General features: G+C 37.3%; 1 protein-coding gene across 16 annotated transcripts in view; it reads left to right on the forward strand.

The window, feature by feature from the left end:
* Positions 1 to 18991, forward strand: part of ERBIN (erbb2 interacting protein) — a 118692-nt gene that overhangs the window by 12444 nt on the left and 87257 nt on the right. For 8 of the 16 annotated variants that reach the window (XM_065860137.2, XM_071802640.1, XM_071802638.1 and 5 more), the window contains one exon: positions 8235 to 8348. The exons of 4 other annotated variants lie outside the window; for them this stretch is intronic. The gene's annotated coding sequence lies outside the window, so the exon portion shown is untranslated. Of the gene's footprint in view, positions 1 to 5228; positions 5338 to 8234; positions 8349 to 18991 lie in introns of all 16 variants that reach the window. 4 more of the 16 variants (XM_071802642.1, XM_065860139.2, XM_071802641.1 and 1 more) reach the window with 1 other exon arrangement.

Below are 18991 nucleotides of genomic sequence, written 5' to 3' on the forward strand. Positions count from 1 at the left end.
AAAAATTAACTTCACTGATTCATCTTACGTAAGGTCCTTAGTGTTCTGTCTTGTGTAAGAAATGATAGGACCCTGAAAGAGGGGAAGGAGTGAGGGCAAGTGTGTTTTTTTTTTTTTTTTTTTTTTTTTTTTTTTTTTTTTTTTCCTAGCTGTAGAAGGCATGGGTTTATTTAAATAAAATATTTGATAAAAAAGTAGCTTCAACTGAAGCCTGGCTGTAGCAGAGGCTGTAGTTATCAGCATTTCTATGCTTTTTTTTCTTTGTGATACTAGGAGCTCAGATGTGGAGTGGAATCTTGATGTCTTCCAGTCTCCCAGATTGAAAAAATAGATGCTGATGTTTCTTTTTCTGTTTTAAATTCTACCCTGCCTGCTCCCTGAAATTTTTAGCTGTCCCGTGGCAATGATACCACCAACTAAGGATGTGCTTATCTGCTGAGAGATGAGGCATATGATCCAAAACAACTTCTGGAGTTGCTTGTTTGTGTCTAGGTCCACATCAGCTGGGCTCTTGTGTGCTTTTGTGTTTGTTCTGGCAGTCCACCTGCCTTCCCTGACGATGATGTGTGTTAGTTTGTCTGGTCTCAGCCTTCTTTGGGATAGCTATGGGACAGTCTTGGGAAAACATGTTCAGGTACACAGCAGCTGTCCTCCTTCTCAACCTTTATTCTTCTGTGGAGTGTGGTGTCTGTCTTCATTCTAGTTGTCAAATTTTGTTCCATGAATGAGTAGCAGTCCTGCTAGCTGAAAGGGGGCCTGACCTGTTCAAGCACAATCCATTCCGATGTTTCAACTCATCCCCTAGATATCAGTGGCTACAGCTCTGTTCTTTAGCTATTGAATTGTAGGAAGTACCAGAAATAGTAGTACAAAAAAATGCACTATCAGGTCTATGTTTTCCTTTTGTATTTCTGAAATGTACTTCCAGTGCACCGTGGCAAATTCCTATGGGTGTTTACCTCCTCCCTCCGCCTTAGAGACATCTGTTATTTCTCTACAGTCTGGCCTGGTTTGCTGACATTTTCAGCGTGAAATATCAAGTGCAAACTTATTCCCAGTTCAGTCTTTGTCATCACTAGTAACAAGAATTAATTTTCAAATGAACTTGGAAATTAGTTCACACATCTGTGTTCAGGTTGGACTTGCCACTATCATAGTGTTAATGCACTTCCACAAAATCTGATCTCAATAAAAGGTTGTTTTTTTTTCTTTTCAGAACTTCTAAATGGTGGCAGTTATGCAACAGTTATAATATGTTGTATTTTCTCACAGTTTGACTTATTTGACTCTCATCAAAGCCCTTGCTATTTCAGATTTTAATAGACAAGTAAGATTATGGAGTCTGCTGATTTTTTTTTTTTTTTCCCTCTTCGTAGTTCATTCCAAATTTTTTCCTAATGCCTTTCCGTGCAGTTAACAGCATTGTAGAACCAACTTCTTGGATTTACCCAGTATCTCCTTTGTTACCTCTTCATTAAAGGGTTGTCTTGATATTTTGTTAAGGTACTTTGCAACTTAATTCTAATCTGTGTAATTTTAATTAACTGTGACATAAACTGATGTGACTTTTGAAAGTGTATCGGCTGCTATGCTTCGTTTCATTGTTTCCTGTGGTTTCTTCCTGGATGTCTCCCTTCTGCAGCTTTCCAAGACACTGATAATGTTGACTTGGGAGCAGGCCAGAAGGCAGCATCATGGAAGGCTAAGAAAAACAGGGCGGAGGGAAGGGGAGGCAAAAAAAAACATCCACTATTTCCTTTTCTTCCTATCAGGATTTACCGTTAGATGTGTTTTTCAGGTGTGTCATATGGGTGGCTTTTAGTAGGAGGGGCAGCAGAAGAGGAATTTGAATAAGAAGGTTGTATGCACCGCAGAGAGACTGGATTCATCCATACAAATTATTATACTTGCTTTATGTGCGAACACCTAACGGTAAACAGGAACTGTCTTATTATATGGACTTCATATGAGAGAAATCATCCTTAAGGTGGGAAGGATCCTGCACTAAGTAATGGACATGGTCTACTATAAAGTGACAGCTTCTGATGCTATAGGAAGTTAGAGGGGCATATTCTGAATCTTCAGTTACTTTCTAAGAGCGCTGGGACAAAGAAAAGATTCATTTAGATCGGTGGCCCAGTTGTGTATCTCAGGTATCTCAGGTCTGATTTATTTATTTATTTTCCTTTTTACAAATCTATTCAGTATTCAGGTTTTGAATTACAGGTTGATATTGAGTATTTTTCTGAATTTTTTTTTTAACCTTAATATTGCAATTAGCCCCACTGAACCACTGAAATTCTTCGTCATGAGTACTTCTTGACAAGGCTCCTTCATGTATTGGTGATTTTGGAATTCAAGGGTTTTTTTGGTTAAAAGAAAGTGTAAATGCATATTTAACTTAACCATGTTGAGGGTGCTGATCAGTTTTGTGTACTTTAGTCCCATTCCCTCAAGCCTTTTATAAATGTTAAGCCTTGCTTTGTAGGCAAGTAATTGACTTTTTGTTGCAAAAACATGCATAGCACTTGCTGAGCAAGCGTGTCTTGCAGTTAAGAAGACCACATCCTGTAAATGTTTCTTTCAGTTTTGAACTCTGAATGTAGAACACAAACTGCTGACACAGTCACTGCCTGGACCATAACTATTTACTGACCTGAGTGTCTTGGCTTCTTCTTGGTTGCATGGAGATGTTTGGCATGGTTAATATTCTTAAAAATTATTTCCCCCATCCCCTCTCCAAACTTCCTGTCTTCACTGTTTGATTTTTCTCAGAAAATAACCCACCAAAACTATGAAACCAAGGCAGGTTAAATTATGAAGTGTGACCTACATGAATGAATTTTGCTACTGGAATATACTGTTGTGAGCATTAAACTGTACTTGCATATGGGTTTTGATACATCTTTTTCATACTAAGAGAAAAAAAATGAATAATAATGAAGTTATCACCTTTACTTTTGAAGGAGTCTTAATTTAGAAAGACCGTGACTGAATGTATCGTCTTAAATTCTGCTGTATCTCCTTTGACAGTAGGCAGTTATGCTCCCTCTTGATATTGAAGTTCAGTGAGTTGACGAGCAAGCTAATGTAATTAGAAAAAAATTCCCCCCATGCATGGAGGGTTAAGCGTTTTGGGTCACTTACTGGTTGGACTCTTGATGTGGTTATGCAAACTGTAGATTTAATAAAAGGCAGGTGTGAGGGGAAAGCAGGGCTTGCTCTTTCTTTAACAGTCCCTAGTCTGAATTAAGCACAATGGGGACTGACTTGCCTTTTGAGTTGTAGTTACTGGTTTGGAATAGTCTTTTGCTTGTTCACAGTCAATGTTGCCCTCTTCTTCATCACTGATTTGATCCTCAATAATCCTTCCATAAGAGTCACAAGTGCAGATGAAAGCTTATCTGTAAAATAGTTCGCAATTGCTGCAGGGGTGGGCAATAACTAACTTCAGTAAGAACTGAAATTGGAAAAGGAGAAGAATCATTGAAGTTTGTTTTTTTTTTTTTTTTCTTGAAAGATACCTTTCAAAGGGCTTGCTCTTGAGACTTTTGTGTTTTGTCTTGAGACTTTTCTTCAGTTCCTAGGGATTTCTGGTGGCTTCATATTTTTCATTGTCTGGAGGAATCTCTTGGTTGAAATGTATAGGTCAACAGTATTTGAATGTGGGATGCTCTGCTTTCAAATTAGATCCCAAGGCTAGTGTGAATGGAGAACTGACAGGTGACGGACAGTCAGCATGATTAGTAAACAAATTTATATCTTATGTATTATCAGTGGTACAATGATGCAACTACAAATGTCTGTCACTGATAATGTGGGGTGCCATTGCTATATTTTACTGTTTCCTCTCAGAAGGGCAATGTAGACCCCCCTTCATTCGTGGAGGGATTAAAGGTACCACATAATTAGGAGGTGAGGGGTGGAAGAACGTAACACATTTAGCTTCATCATTCTAAAAACTGGGGAATGTGCTGTCTGAGTGTGAAAGGTGCCATGGGGCCATGTGTGCCATACAGTCACACTTGTCAGTCCTGTGCTCATGAATTGCAGGTGACAAAGCTTCTGATCTGTCATAAACACTGGGTAGCAAAAGTTCATGGAAGATAGCTGTATAGATATTTTTACATTTATTTATTCTGCTGTGTGATTAGAATACAAGTTGGACACTGCTTTTTAGGTATATGTGTATATTTTTATAGATCTTGAAATAAGAGGGGGTATGGATATTTTAAGATCCAAAATAGAAATTACTCTGCCTCTGCTAAGATCACAACTTTTCTGGTGTCAGTGTTGATATTTGGATATGAATGGTGAGTTCTGCATGCTGAAATTTTAGCCAGTAGTGAAGCTGAGTTTAGTGAGATTAAAAGACATTGCTGAGGAGGCTTCCCTTGCTCCCCTTGAGTCACTCGTCTGGAGAATAATCTAGGATTCAGTGTCAGCTTTGTGTTTAGGTTGTGTAAAAACCAGTTCAGCTACTCAGCTCACAAACTACCTGCAAGTTGATGCCCTCTCCTGTCAGTCACCTAGCTTCCAGTAAACTGAATTCCTGTATAACCAATTTATGTATTCACACTTTGAAAAATAGTAGTCAAATATGTTTAAGCACTTTTTACTGTTTTTGTTTGTTTGTTTCTTTTTTTTTTTTCTTTTGTTTTAAAGAGTGGAATAAATATGTATCAAAACAACTTATAGGCCAATTAATTTGGGTGTGTTATCTGTAATTATATGCCTCCTCTGATTGTCCCACTTAATGGAAAAAATCAGATACAGAAGTATTTATTAGCTTTCAGAAAGGAATTGTGGACAACATTTGTTATGTTTGTTCTGTTCATACCCAATTGCATTAGTTTAGCCGCTGTATTAGAGGGTTCGTATGTAGACTCTTAGTAGCTGTGTTCACATATTCCAAAGTTTGTACTTTTCTCTTTTCCCTTATTTCGAACTATGGATTCAGCTAAATTATGCTTAAAAGAAATCTAAATAGCCGTTTTTATTTCATCATGGTAGATGAAGACACTGAAAAGAGAAGAATCATGTAGTACTAATTGAATTTTTGTCTCTTCCTTATGAAAACAAAATATAAGACTTTATACGCAGATCTACTGATCGGTAAACTGACTAACAAATATCTTAAATAGTCTTTTTGACCCTATTAAATCTTGATTAATGTCATATTCCAAATCAGTGTTGCTGCTTTAAATGATTGCTTTTATTGCTCACAGCTGTCAGCAATTGCACCTATATTGCTATGATGCTTCTTGGCTTTCTGTGGAATTTATAATGAAATGGGAGTAGTGTCCATTACAGTGTTCTAGCTGGCATCTTCCTCCAGTAAGTCTGCTCAAAGTGATAGACGGACTTGGGTTATAATGTAATACTGCTGCTGATTAAAGCATGGACTCTAGGATTTGTTCTTTCGAAGTCTAAAGTACTTGATAGCAATACTAGCCCAACCTTATTTTTTACAATAATTAAACAAAACTTCTTAAGACTAGGCAGACCCTGATTGTTCATATCATAGAGCTATTGAAAAAATGAACGACTGTAACAGAGGGCCAGAAATAGAATACAGTGAAATTGTTTTGTTCTGGTTTTTAATTAATAACTTTTTGAAATGCAGCATGGTTTTCACAAGTGTGGTAGTGGAGTAAAATCCAAGTTGATTGTCTTCATGCTTGACTTTCCAGCCACAAAAATACTTCTTCTCTGTCAGATGTCTGCAAGGGGTGATTTTGTGCATTCAACAGCACAAATGTATCTAGGTCTGAAAAGTCTGGTTGTTCATAACTCTTCTAGAATCAGTTTATAACTTAAATGTAATGTGGGTGCTTTTTCATCCAGTGGCCTACCCCATCAGTGCTCTGAGTTGGAATTGGTTATTGGTGTTAATCAGGCAGCATATGTTTTAATTAAAAAGTAGGAGTATGTGATAATGAAAAAGCTGGGAGTAAGCTCTAGTCTCAGTTCTCCCTAATTTCTAAATTATCATGTTGTGGGAAAAACTTGAATTAAGGGAAGAAGTGCCAGAGCAAGAGATGTTTGTTCTAAAGGTATGCAAAATTTTTCTAGTGTTCCCCAACTCTAAACTTTTGGGATGTAGCTTAACACTGAGCACTCATAGCATGTATACCAGGGTAGTCAATTTCTTTATTGAAGAAAAAAAGAATTATTCAATGCCTGACTTAGTAACAAGAAGATGCTTAATGGTCACAGGAAATGTATTGCAGTTGCCAGTAGAGTTAAACTGATGCATGTGTCTCGAGCTTCTGTAACATCTTATTTGTTAGTGAGGGGAGAGGATGAAGGATGGAGGAGTGTTCCAATCCTCTTTTGCAATCTTAGATAATATTTTTTACATAATGATCTGTGCAAATGTCCATTAAATGTGTAGCTCTACTGTTACTGTATCCTTTTTTTGCTACCTAATGTATAGTGGAAGGTATCGCAGAACTTGAGACTTGCTAGAGTTAGTCACAAACTCAGACACATAATCTGGAGGAGTCAGCATGTTCCACAGTCCTCTGTCTAGCTGTAATGATACCGCTAAAAGCTCAAGTTGAACTGAAAGTTTAACCTGCTGTGGAAGACTGGAAGACAAGGGAGAGGGAAGTTATTCAGCTCTTGTTAATTAAGAGCCAAGAAAGCTGTTTCAACCTTTACATCACAGAGCAGCAGTTCCTAAATGGGGTGTGTATGAAGGAAGCTGCTGGCCAGATATAAACTTGATTTAATACAATACTTACCTTAGCATTTTCAGTCATGCAAAAATTTTGGCTATATGTGGGGAAAGTGGTACAAGTGGCAGGAAAATTTTGGAAGGAAAGTTCCAGAGCCACTTTTTTTTTTCTTCCAAATTCCTGAGCAAGACAGGAAATCAGCAGTACAGTCATCGACCCTGGCTTCCTTCAGAGTTTGTAGCTGTACTGGCCATGTTACCATGGAAAGCTGATATACCAGCAGTGTTTTGGAAAAGGTAGTTGAGACCTGTTAAACAATCATGTTGGTCTGAAGGTTTTAGAGTATGCTGAATCTCACAGAGTACTCTAGAAGTGGCAGAAACAGTTACTTTAATGGTTATTCTATTGCTCTTCTTTGTCTTAGAAATTTTACGGCTCAGGAAATTCAGATTTGTGTCTGTATATTCAATGCTTTATGAAAAGAGTAGGCTAATCAAGATATGATCTCCTGAAGAATCTCTTGCTTTCAGGAAAGATTCCAGTTGTCAGCTTAGATACCTAGATGTATTAAATATATGTATTTTTTCTGTGTTGGATGTGTTTGCTGTTTTAAAAGCAGATGACAAAACCATTATTCTGTAACTGATTGTATTTTCTTTCTTCCATGTTTTGGCACCTTATTTGAACTGGCCCCAACCAATGCCATCAAGATGAGGCTGTGGGTGTGTTCAATATACATCTTAAACTCATGGCATTACTCCAGCCTACTAGGCAGGACCACATCATAAAACTTTTATCCTCAACACGTAGAGTGTATGGCAGTACTCTGCAAAAACTCACCAGGCAGAGTAAGCTTCTCAGAAATAGAACCAGCTACTTGTAAGCAACTGTCTCCACTCTTGCCAATTGCTGTGGCTGCAGACTTTCAATAAAACCTCATGTTAAGCTAAATGAAAGGCAGCTGGCAGGTCCAATTAGAATAATTGCAGCTTTTTTAAAGCCTCATCTGTTGCAAGGAGTTTTATTTCCCCATGAGGGCTGTGGGAGTATTTGTGGCAGTGTGGGTGGTATAGATTCTCTTTCAGGGAATGTGCTTCAGACTCATCAGAGCAGCAGTGCTTTAAGAAGTTGTCCAGTTGAAGTGCCTCACAGAGCTTCTTGTTGGTTTAGGTTACATTTTGTTAACCTGACATTTGCATTAAAAGTCCATTCATGCAAGTAACAGAAAGGGAACTGTTTTGAACTCAAGCTTGCTAGCAATATATATGTTTTGGTTTTGGCTGGTGTAGAAAGAGGTTTATTGGTTCTACCTTTTTTGTGTTTTGGTACACTGCTTTGTCTGTTTGCTTTACTTGGAGATTTGGCAGAGGACAAAAGTGAGTAATTGTAGAATGGTGGTTGTGGTGCTAAGTTACATATTATCACCTGTGTGTCTTCCACGTTTAATTCTGGTGTAAAACAAAGTTAATGTGTGGATTTGAAATGTTTTTAGTTTTTGTGCAAGGACGCTTATACCTGTCATCTTGAAAACACTTCTTAATTCTTTTTCAGATCCATCTGGATGATTTAATAAACTCTGTTCTGTGTCCTGGTGATTCTGTGGTCCAAGTTCAGAAACTGATTCAGGCTGCTGTGGTGTGAATTGGCAGTGGTGGAGTGATTCGGGTAGGTGGCTGTCCAGATGTGTTAAAGAACATAAGGGGAAAAGTTTTGGGTGCACTTACTGTTTCAGTTACTCTATTATGTACTAATAATGCCTCCTCTCACCCTCATATCTAAGAATGACAAACTTTTGTTTGAACTGCTGAATTTGTATTGGAGTAGCTTGTAGGGAAGGTGTGTAAGAACTGTGAATTGTGGTTGCTTTCTGAGAAGAAGTGGTAGGAACATTCACTGTGGTGGCACAGTCTGTCACACTTGAGTCACAGAACGTGGTCTGTGTGTCTGCAGTTTTAACATGTTGAAATGGCTCTATGTGAGCGCCTGTGTGTAGGCAATCTGTTTTTCATTGCCTTTGCTATAATTTTCTGCATTATTTATTTACTTTGAATGCTGCATACTGCAAGACAGTCACCTCTTTTATGGTAAAGTATTCAGGTAGCTCTCTGCCAAAAAGAAAAGCAATTTCAAACAGGTACTTCTGCCCTGGATAAGCTAACTTAAATGCTATAATCCTGTCTAGAGAAAGGTTAACATGATTGAGGTGTGTTTTGTTTTGTTTTTCAGTTGCAAGCATGTACTGTTTTGGTTCTGTATACTTGTTACATTTTTAGTGGTGTGTTTGGGGGAGGCTGAGACTGAAAGGTTTTTTCGTTTGTTTAAACTTGCTTTTAATCCCATCATTCATACTGTTCCACCATAAGAACAGTATAACCAGAATGATGTGGTCGTTTTTCTTATTAAGTGTGTGCCTAATTGAAGTGTCATGGAAGTCTTTAGTAGATCACAGCATGTTCTGATCTTAATATACTGGAGTAGGATCTCCAGTAGGATTAGCTTGATCTTAATATACTGTCTTAGTCCTAATTAGGACCACTGAGCATTTTTCACTCTGCTCTCTCCATCTCTCTCTCTGATTCCAAAATGTAGGTAGAGTACACTGACAAATATGTGTAACTATCCACAGATAATGTTTGACTTTTGAGAGGGGAAATATTTTAATAACAAAAATACTGTTTTGAATGCTTAATAGTATTGTAGAAATGATGTGTTTGGAAATACAGGTACTTTATGAGATTTAAATTAGGAAACATTATGAGAAGATAGTGTAAGTGTTGGAACTTTTTCTTGAAAATGGGTTTGTGGGAAAGGAGTGGGTTTTTATAAAAAAGGTTACTAAAGATGAAGGGCAAAAATATTTATTTTAAGGAGCAGATTTTATCTTTATGAGGGGAAAATACTAATTGTATTTACTAGAAATACTTGATATTCTGGGTCAGGCCTGCAGAATTATTATTTCTGTAGATCCTTAGTGACAGGGAATTCGATAAAGTGCCATTTTTCTCTATTAAAATGTCGAGGTTTCTTTCACAGTTCTCTGACTAGTGGGTGATCCTGTGAAGAAACAGTCACATAAGAGAAGCGATTTTATTTATATCATGTGGATAGGCTCAGACTTTTAATAGACTATAACTGTCCTACTAACTGCCAGGATAACAATAACAAAATAGGGAATTTAGGCAACAGTGCACAGCTTGTATTTAGAAAGCGTCCTTTCCTTTGTTATGCTGTTCGTATTGTTCAGTAACATTCCCTAATATGTATAAGACAGTCGACTGATACATGTTTGAATATCAAGAATAATTTTATGTTGAATTAGAATCTTGTTTTATAATCCTAGTTTCTTTGTGAATCTACTTGTTTTCATATTGAAATGCTTATTAAGTCTCACTGAGATCATTCAAATGCACTGGTTAATCTAGAGGGTTCTTTTTGTTGCTTTGCAGCAGTTTGCTCTTGTTTTATGTCTAGTCCCTTTTTCACTCTTGTTGTTTCATTGACAGTCTTGATTAATGAGCCTTTATTAGAGGATGAAAATCTCTACTAGCTAAAAAGGACAGTATTGGGAAGTGAATGCTGGCTTTGCAATAGGCTTATAGCTGCAGGCAGATCTTGAATAGTTGAATTGTGAAGCATGCTATGATGAAGTATTTACTGTAGCTATCACTGGAGACCTAGTAAGTGTTTCTGATGTTTTGTGATCCTTGTGAATAGAGACTTCTTAGTGCCAGTTGAATGTGTGTTCTCCAGCTTCTCTAAGTTTGGTAAGGAATAGACTTCTGGAAAAGGTGCCATAATTTCTCAAGCTACTAAATCCAGAGTGAGCACGCAGCTAAATGCTTAGGTCAAACAGGAAAGTAAAATATCAATGTGTATTTACAGGTACTGAAATACATGGTGAACATATAGGCCCTAAATGAGTTCTTACTTGTGTATAGCTAAAATAGATAAAAGAAACTTAAGACCAAACATTAAATAGTAAAATTTGTCAGATGTTTTTCTTTTTGTAATCCATACTCTGCCTAATAGATGAATTTGGCAAGTTCCAGAAATCTTCACTTGTACAGAGTGTTGCAACTACTTTTGCAATTGACTGAAACTGTATATTGGGTGTTCTAACTACGTTTTATTTAAGAATGCAGTTTTGAAGCTGTGTGTAATTACAGTCAGTTAAGGAAAATCCTGTTTAGTTGTCTTGCCATCAACACTTCCACATGAATAAAGAAAACAACATGGGTTAAAGAGTGCCCACTGTATCCTATCGCTTCAGTATTCTTGTGGCTTCTTTATTTCAGTAGGTTTTGGACATTTTCCAAGCTTCTTACATAAGCTCTGGTTTGCATATTTACTCCGCGAACCCTCTTGATTTACTGATTCATTCTCCATGTAGCAATAAATGCTGGCCCAAATCTCCCGCTTCCTAGTTCTAGTGACAAGTTCTGGCATGAGGTCTCTGCTCAAACTTATCTCAGGTGGTTAAGCTATGACGGTTAATCCAGTCAGCACAAGATGTGCTTTATGTTGGCAATGCGCTTGAGAACCCATTGTTCTGTTAACCTCGTGTTCCCTGTAGTGCAGCAGAGTTATGGTCCAAACTGTCTTGATAGGTGAAATGATTCTCAGTCCGAATGCATTTCAACATTAAAATTTTAGACTGCTTTGCTGAGTGTTATTTTAGTTTAAGGACTTACAAAGGATCGTAGTTAGTCACTTAAAATGTGTGCACTGCTAACAGAGTCTGTCTAAAACAAGATTAGGTTGTCAGAGGGTTGGCTTGTGTGATAAGCTTCCTGGTTGTCACATGGCCAGAATTGGATTGTCTAAGGAAAACAGTATTCATCCTGACTGCAACTGGAGAAATTTGTTTAATTCTGTGCAAAGGCTAGGTATTGTTAAACTCCCCCTTGCATTGTATGAGCAGTTCTTGGATCCTTTTTGTCAGCAACTAGCAGATGACACACAGCTCCATAAACATGCACCGTGGTTTTAGGGGAAAAGTTTGCAGAGAATACTTCTAAGTTATTTACATAACATGGTGCATTCTGGCTTCCTCTTCCTCTTCCCCACTCCTTTTTGAGCTACATTGTTCAGTGGAGATAGAATTAAGTGCTAACTAATTTATGCAAGCAAACTTCCTTTTGAGAGTTGCCTTTGGAGATCTTGGCCAACACAGTTTGCTGGTTCAGGAATGCCTGTGCCTATTTCGTCAGTTAAGAAATGGCTTCTGTGTCACTCACAGGCCTCATTGACTATTTCATCTTTTTAAATTTTTTTTTCCCATGATTTTTTTTGTAATTGTATCCATTATGATAGGAAAGTATATTTTCCTGCTAATGAGAAATGACAAGGCAGAAATACCTAGTAAAATGCTTTGCTTCCACTAATGTTGTGAGCAACTGAGGGAAGCTGTAATGGATGTACCATAGTTTGTTTTTCAGCCAAAATACGTTCTTTTATATGAAGTACAAATTATACAAGTTTGCTAGTTGTATAAGTTTATATGAAGGACAGATTTCTTCCAGTACTGGAGGATCACATAACAGTGGTGTAGAGAGCTGCATGGACTGATGAATTATAGAACTCCACATCAGTATGAGAAATACTGACTGTCACTAAACAAGAGCAGAGAATAGAGCAGGCTGGTTTGCAGATAAAGCCAGTCTGCAGCAAGATCAGACCAAAGGAGCAAGAGGAATGAATTGCTTCTGATTTGTAGGGAAGGGATAGTATGGGGAAAGTGCTGTGTATTTAGGAATCACTATCAAGTTCTTGTCCTGCATTTTAACGTCTTTAAAGATCTTTAGCCAATGAAGGCAGACAAATTCTCGTTCTGAGACAATTTACACCAAGGTAATTGGAAGACAGTAATGTATAAATGGACAAAAGGCAGACACTGTTTCTGGAGGTCCTGGTGGTCTTCCGACATTTCTCCTGCTGGTGAGCCAACGAGCAATAAGGCAGACGATGGTGGAAGTGAGCTAGTTGACTAGGTAAGTGTTGCAAAAAAGGTGGATTTTCCTAGTATGAAAGCAGTAGCTTGGGTTTAGGGCAAAAAGAGGTGACAGGTGACTCTTTTGAGAGTAACTTGAAGTGAACATCAGTTACAGAGGAGTGGCAGATGGAATAGCAAATAAAATGTGCAGAAAGAAAAAAACAAACTTGTAATACAAAATCAAGATAGTGGAAATACAGCTCATCAAGGAGTGATGATTAATTCTAAGGATATTTATAAAGAAAGGTTAGGTACTCAATTTGGAGGAAAAAAGAAAGCTTGTGGTTGATCTGTTTATTGTCACTGGTGCATGGTAAGAAGAATGATGTGTTCAATGATTAAAATAGGTGCCTGTAATTTAAGAAGTGCAAAGTGAGTGAAAAAGGATAGTGCTATTTTGATTAAAATAGCTTCACATATTTACCTATTTTTGACTTTTGAGAACCGAAATAAATTAATAGTTGTTAATTGGTGTTTTCTCTGGTAAGCCACAGCATAAACAGCTTGCTACAGACCATCAAATTGCAGTCACGTACAGGATGAGTAATTCCATAAGTACAGGAAACTTAATTTTTATGTGCAGGTGGTCTCATACTGCTAATCCTAAAATGTTCATTAACAAAGATGGTGGATGCAATATGCTTGTAAGTCAGTGTAGAAGGACTTGGAGTCACACCTGGCATTGAAAGGTGCCAAGTATCCAAGTGTGTTTTTAAAACCTCTTTGTGTTGGATAAAGTGTAAATGACTATGAATTGGTTTTGATTGTATGTAATAAATATAAAGTTTAATCAGCAGCATTCATTTGTTCCTTTTTAGAAACAGCACTTGGAAGCCATTCAGGCAAATCATCTGTATAGAAATTCCTTTTCTACTCCAGTTTTAAAGGGAAATCTGTTAAAGGATGTTTTACTAGATGCTTAGAAAGGAACAAATCTAAAGCAGGGTATTGTGGCAGTGGTGAAAAGTGTCCATCTGTTAATTAAATGAAGGGAAAAATTTACAGCAGTGAGTTATGGTTTGGAAGCTGAACAAAGTGGAGGATGCAGGAAGTCCACCTAAAATATATTGGATGCTCATGCTAGGACCACTACGGTGCTTGTTACTGAGATGAAATTTACCAACCCTTTGTTTTTCATACACTTAACAGATATGTTTCACTTTCTTGTCAAAATAGGATACTTTCTTTATGGAGAAGATTGACAAGAACTTGATGATCAAACCGACTTCTTTGTAGGCATGTTCAGCATACAGGTGGCTTGCTTTTTAAATTTATTTATCACTCAGGAATTTATTGGATTATAATTCTGTACTTAATTGGTTCAGTCTGGCTTTAGTTTAGAGCATTTGTATTTTCCCCATATTTAATGTGAAATTATGTTTTATGCTCCCTTCCTCTTCCCCTTTGAACTAGTTGCGTATGTGAGAAAGGAGCACTGCTTATCTCTTGCCTGTAACTGTTGCTTTTTGAGGATACAAAACTTCTTGATCTGCCTGTCATTCTTGGCTAGATGAAGAAACCTCTTTTCTTTTTGCTAGTATTAAACTATGTAGAACTCAAGGCATTCTGTTGCCAATTTAGATGCTTGTGTACCTGCTGATAGTCCTTCTTTCCGTCCCTACCTTTTGTGCTAAAATACAGACTTGAATGAAGTATTCTAGACTCATAGTAAAACTCTATTCACAGTATACAAATGTGTTCATTAATTCAGGATCTGAAATACCTGCCCCTGATCCAGAGGAAGAACTCTCTCAAAGTTTGGACCTGATTGAGTGAGTCCAGGGAAGGGCCACAAACATGATCAGGGGGATGGAGTGTCTCCCATAACAGTTGGGTTGTTCAGCCTGGAGAAAGCTCCAGCTAGACCTTACAGGAGCCTTCCAGTACCTAAAGGGGGCATACAGGAAAGATGAGGAGACACCCTTTATGAGGGAGTTTTAATGGTTTCAGGTTTAAACTGAAAGAAGGTTTAGATAGATATTAGGAAGAAATTATTTATTGTGAGGGTGATAAGACACTGGAACAGGTTGCCCACAGAAGTTGTGGAATCCCCATCCCTGGAAGTGTTCAAGGTCAGGTTGGATGGGGCTTTGAGCAAGTTGGCCTGGTGCATGGTGTCTCTGCCCATGGGAGAGGGTTAGAACTAGATGATCTTTAAGGTCCCTTCCAAACCAAACCATTTGATTCTATGAAAGCATGAATGTAATTTCTACAGCTGTAACTGATCTGACCAGAGCATGAGGTGGGGAAACCCTACTTTATTTCAGATATCAGGAAAATTGCTTAGCTGCTGCCTTCTGTCATCGCTTTGAGCATATATAAAGATAGAATTGTAAGCTGATTCCTGCAGTTTCTTTTTCTCCCAGCTATACTAGGAGACAATCAGGACTTAGTGTATTTCTTCTCTTGAATTTTATGTTCTTATTAATCTTTATTTCTGTTTTTGCTTGCTACTATTTGGGAGAGTAAAGAAACAGACCAGGTAGATATTGCTGCTTTAAATTGTCTAGTTAGAAAGCCTGAATACTTGTATCAGCGTAACTCTCCTGGTTTTATTATGCATGTGTTGGTATACATGTAATTCATGATACATGTAATGTGTTTAAGAGCAGAATGGGTAAAATAATTTTTTTTCCAGACAGTATGATCACCCTTTGTGATAATGTAACCTAAACAAACTTTAGTATACAAACTAGAATCACCTGTTATGATTCAACCCAAGTGTGGGCTAGACAGCAGATTGCATGTCCTCCAGGACAGGTTAGGGTGACCTACATGCATAGAGGAGCACATGATGTGGAGTGTGGTCGTAGGAGGTGTAGGTTAACTTGATGAACAATAATACTTGCACATCAACAGCCTGGTAATTGTCAGGATTTTATTTTTAAGCATTGTTATGAAGGCAAGAGATAAGGAAGAAGATGGAGGTCACAGTGAATTAATTTTATATATTCATGTGGGGATGCTGCCAGATGTTCTGAAAAATTGACCGTGGTGGTAGAAGCTAATTTTATTGACTGGAGTGTCCTGCTTGATTTTGAACAAGAAAAATAAGTGAAAATAAGCTGAATATCTCTAATAGAATAGTGGAGATATAGGGGTGCTTAAACCAGCTGCACAGTGAAGCTGTGTCCTATAAATGTTTTTTTTAGTATGTGATGCAAGTTTGTGTAGTTGAGGTTTTGTTTTGGGTGTTTGGGGTGGCAGCGGGGAGAGTGTGGCTACAGGAACTCAAAGCAGAAACAACTGTGGGTCAGAGTAGCGGGTAAGATATGAGTGATTTCCACAGAAGTAATCAAAGCATATGATAAGAACAGTTGTTGGTTGAGATTAAGTTCTGGTTTTATATGCAGTGAATTTAAGTAGGAAATCCCCAGAGGTGCTTGTCATCAGGAGCTTCTCTGTGAGGTGTGAGAGCATGAGGGATACAAACAATAACCGACTGGAGTTAGAGATGTGGTTTCCGTAGGGAGCAATTAATTACCCAGGCATTTTTACATCTAGCAAGATTTAAGTTTGAGACTAATTAGTCTTAAACCAATGGGTGTTAGATAAATTGGTTAAGTTCTGTCTCAGTGTTTGCTATTTTGGATGTGGATACTGTCCTGCCAGATCTAACTGAAGCTGTTGAGGATGTTTCTTTTTAACTGGAGTGCTAACAGCACAACTGTTAGTGCTCATTCTGGTCTCTATTTTTATACATCATGCTGCTAGCATTAATTCTCAGCCCAGTCTCTGATTGTTGTGAACACCAGACAATGTTAACTTCAAATGAGTTATTTTCTAGATTTTTATAGTTTTATGGGAAAACTGGACTTTGTGTGTTGTCATAGAGTACATGCATTTAAACTGTGTTCAGTGATTTTATCCATGACATTGTCAGTCTGTCTCAGTTCTGATCCCTTAATGGTATTAAAATGAAAGCTTGTAAAGCTTGTATCTAGAATGGAATTAGTCCATTAATCTCACTACTGATCTTTACTACCGAGATTTTTGCATACTACAAAAATAATTAGTGCTTTTTCAGCTGTTAACAAAGATGAGTATGTTATAAATCAACCTGTTAGAAAAGTTTTTTTTTTAAATTGTTGTTGTTGATGTTGTTGTTGCAGTGTTGTATTGCTAGACAGAAAATTCCATGGAGATGTCATTTAATGCAGTTTAATAAATATCTGTTTTTCTCTCAGAGAATTTAGAATTTGGTAATCTGCAAGTAAACAGGTGATTTGCTTTATTGCAAAGAGAACTTTAAATACAGACTTAATTGTTTTGTCCAGATCTTATCTTGACTCACTGGAGAACATCTGGAAGATCCAGAAGAATTTATTTTTGATAAAATTAAACAGATGTCAGGTTGTTTTAGGGCTCACATTTACCTGTTTCCTTCTTCACTCAGGAGTGAGAATGGAACTATATCTAAAAGCAAAACAAAACCCCCAAAACCTCCATTGTTTGGATATCAGATCTAATAATGCATTTCACATATTACTGGAAGATACTGTGAAATGGAACCGACAACTGCAGTAAAAAAAAAAGAGATGATGTATTAATATAATGTTGAGAATACATTTTAGAGCATGCAGTTTGGTTGCACTTCCATTAGTAGGTGAATGGCATGTTCCTCCAGTCAGTATATTTCTCCAAGATGACCCTTCAAAAAAACTGGGTTATTTGCAGACCACACAAAGAACAGTTTCTGCATGTTACCCTTACACTGTGTTAGTTTAGATTAAGTTTTAGTAAGAATCATTTAAGAATTGAAACAAAACAACCCTCACTATAACCTCATTATCAGAGGGAGCCCAGGAAACTCATATCCTTTTCTTTTCTGGATACTGCCATCTTCTACCCAGGGTGTTAAATTACAACTGTGTTCTTGTTTATTTACATTCAAAAGCTATCTCTGTGTTGGTTACTTCAAGTTGAGTTTGCAGAGGTTTGGGGTTTTTTTGAGACAGAAAAAACTCTCACTATTTTCCAATTGGTTGAATTTGATATGTTAATTTCGTTAAATTTTCCTGTGAACCGGGGGTTAATTACCTTGCAGCTCTGCAATTTCCAATGATAGATATTTTTATTACCTTAATGAACTGTTTGACTTTTAGTTCAGGTGGCTTGGGATCCTGGATTGTTTTTGCTTATTAGAAGAGGATTGTTATCTTGTTACACTGTAAAAATCCATGGGGATTTTAGAGCTCCATTCCATCCATGAAACAAATTACTTCTAGAAGTGTTTGTAGAATGTAAACTAGCTTGCAACAGGGCTTTGGATAGCTTTAAATTGTATGGTAAAAAGTGACAATCTGCTCCTTCATCACTGATCCTCAGGCAGGTAGTGAGGACATCTGACAGCAAGCCAAGGCTTAGTGTTTAGAAATTGGCTCAAACCATGAGATTAGTCTTTTCAAGAGTAATGTGATAATGTCACAGAGAACGGATCATACCTCAGTGGCAGATGGCGCATGCCTGTGTGAAGTGTAATAGAGTAAAAATACACTTTGGTTTGACGTTGAATATGGTTAGTCACAATCAGTAGCTGTTGCAGTTAGTTATGAATTTAATATTGATTGAAACAGGAAACTTCAACTTCCAGTAAGACACTTGTTCAATTGTTCACAGCTTGCAAAAAAGTTTTAATACCGGACACTTGCCTTGAGAGTATATCCCTACTTCAAATCAGTACATTAAAAAAAATTAATATATCTGTGATTCCTGCTTTGTCTCTGCTCTACTATCTAATTCCTATTTCAAATGTAGAAATGTATTATTGCTCTTGGTGTCTTTGTTATTGCTCATAGAGAACAATGACATTAAAGAATTGATCTTCATAATGTGCATATAGGGTGAGTTAATTATATGATGTTATGACAGTGAATTGATGTGCAAAACAATTAGCAGTTGAAGCTGTACGAAGTGTCTGACAGCTCTTTTTTTCTTTAAGCCCACTCAAACAAGCAATAACACCCTCATGTTTTTGTATCACTTTGTATGTTAAGAGCACAGCTGAGGTTAATTTCATTTGTAGCTGTGAATGTTTAGCAGTTTTGCAAGCAAGTTCTCAGATTGCTAATTGTATCTGTAATCAAACTGGTCAACGGTGTCTCCTCATTCAACTTTGTGAAGCAGTGAGGAACAACATTAATGGAGAAGGAAGTAAAAGGTTCATAATAGCAATTGTTAATTGGAAAGTTATTCCTGCACACATGTGGGGGGAAAATGACATCTAAAAATAGATTTAAACTAGTGCTGCTTACCTCTGCCCTGGAAAGAAAGGGAAGTCAGGAATTTACCTACCCTAACAATGGCTTGGTTGGTA

This window comes from Patagioenas fasciata, chromosome Z, assembly GCF_037038585.1.
Source record: "Patagioenas fasciata isolate bPatFas1 chromosome Z, bPatFas1.hap1, whole genome shotgun sequence".
Lineage (NCBI taxonomy): Eukaryota > Metazoa > Chordata > Aves > Columbiformes > Columbidae > Patagioenas > Patagioenas fasciata.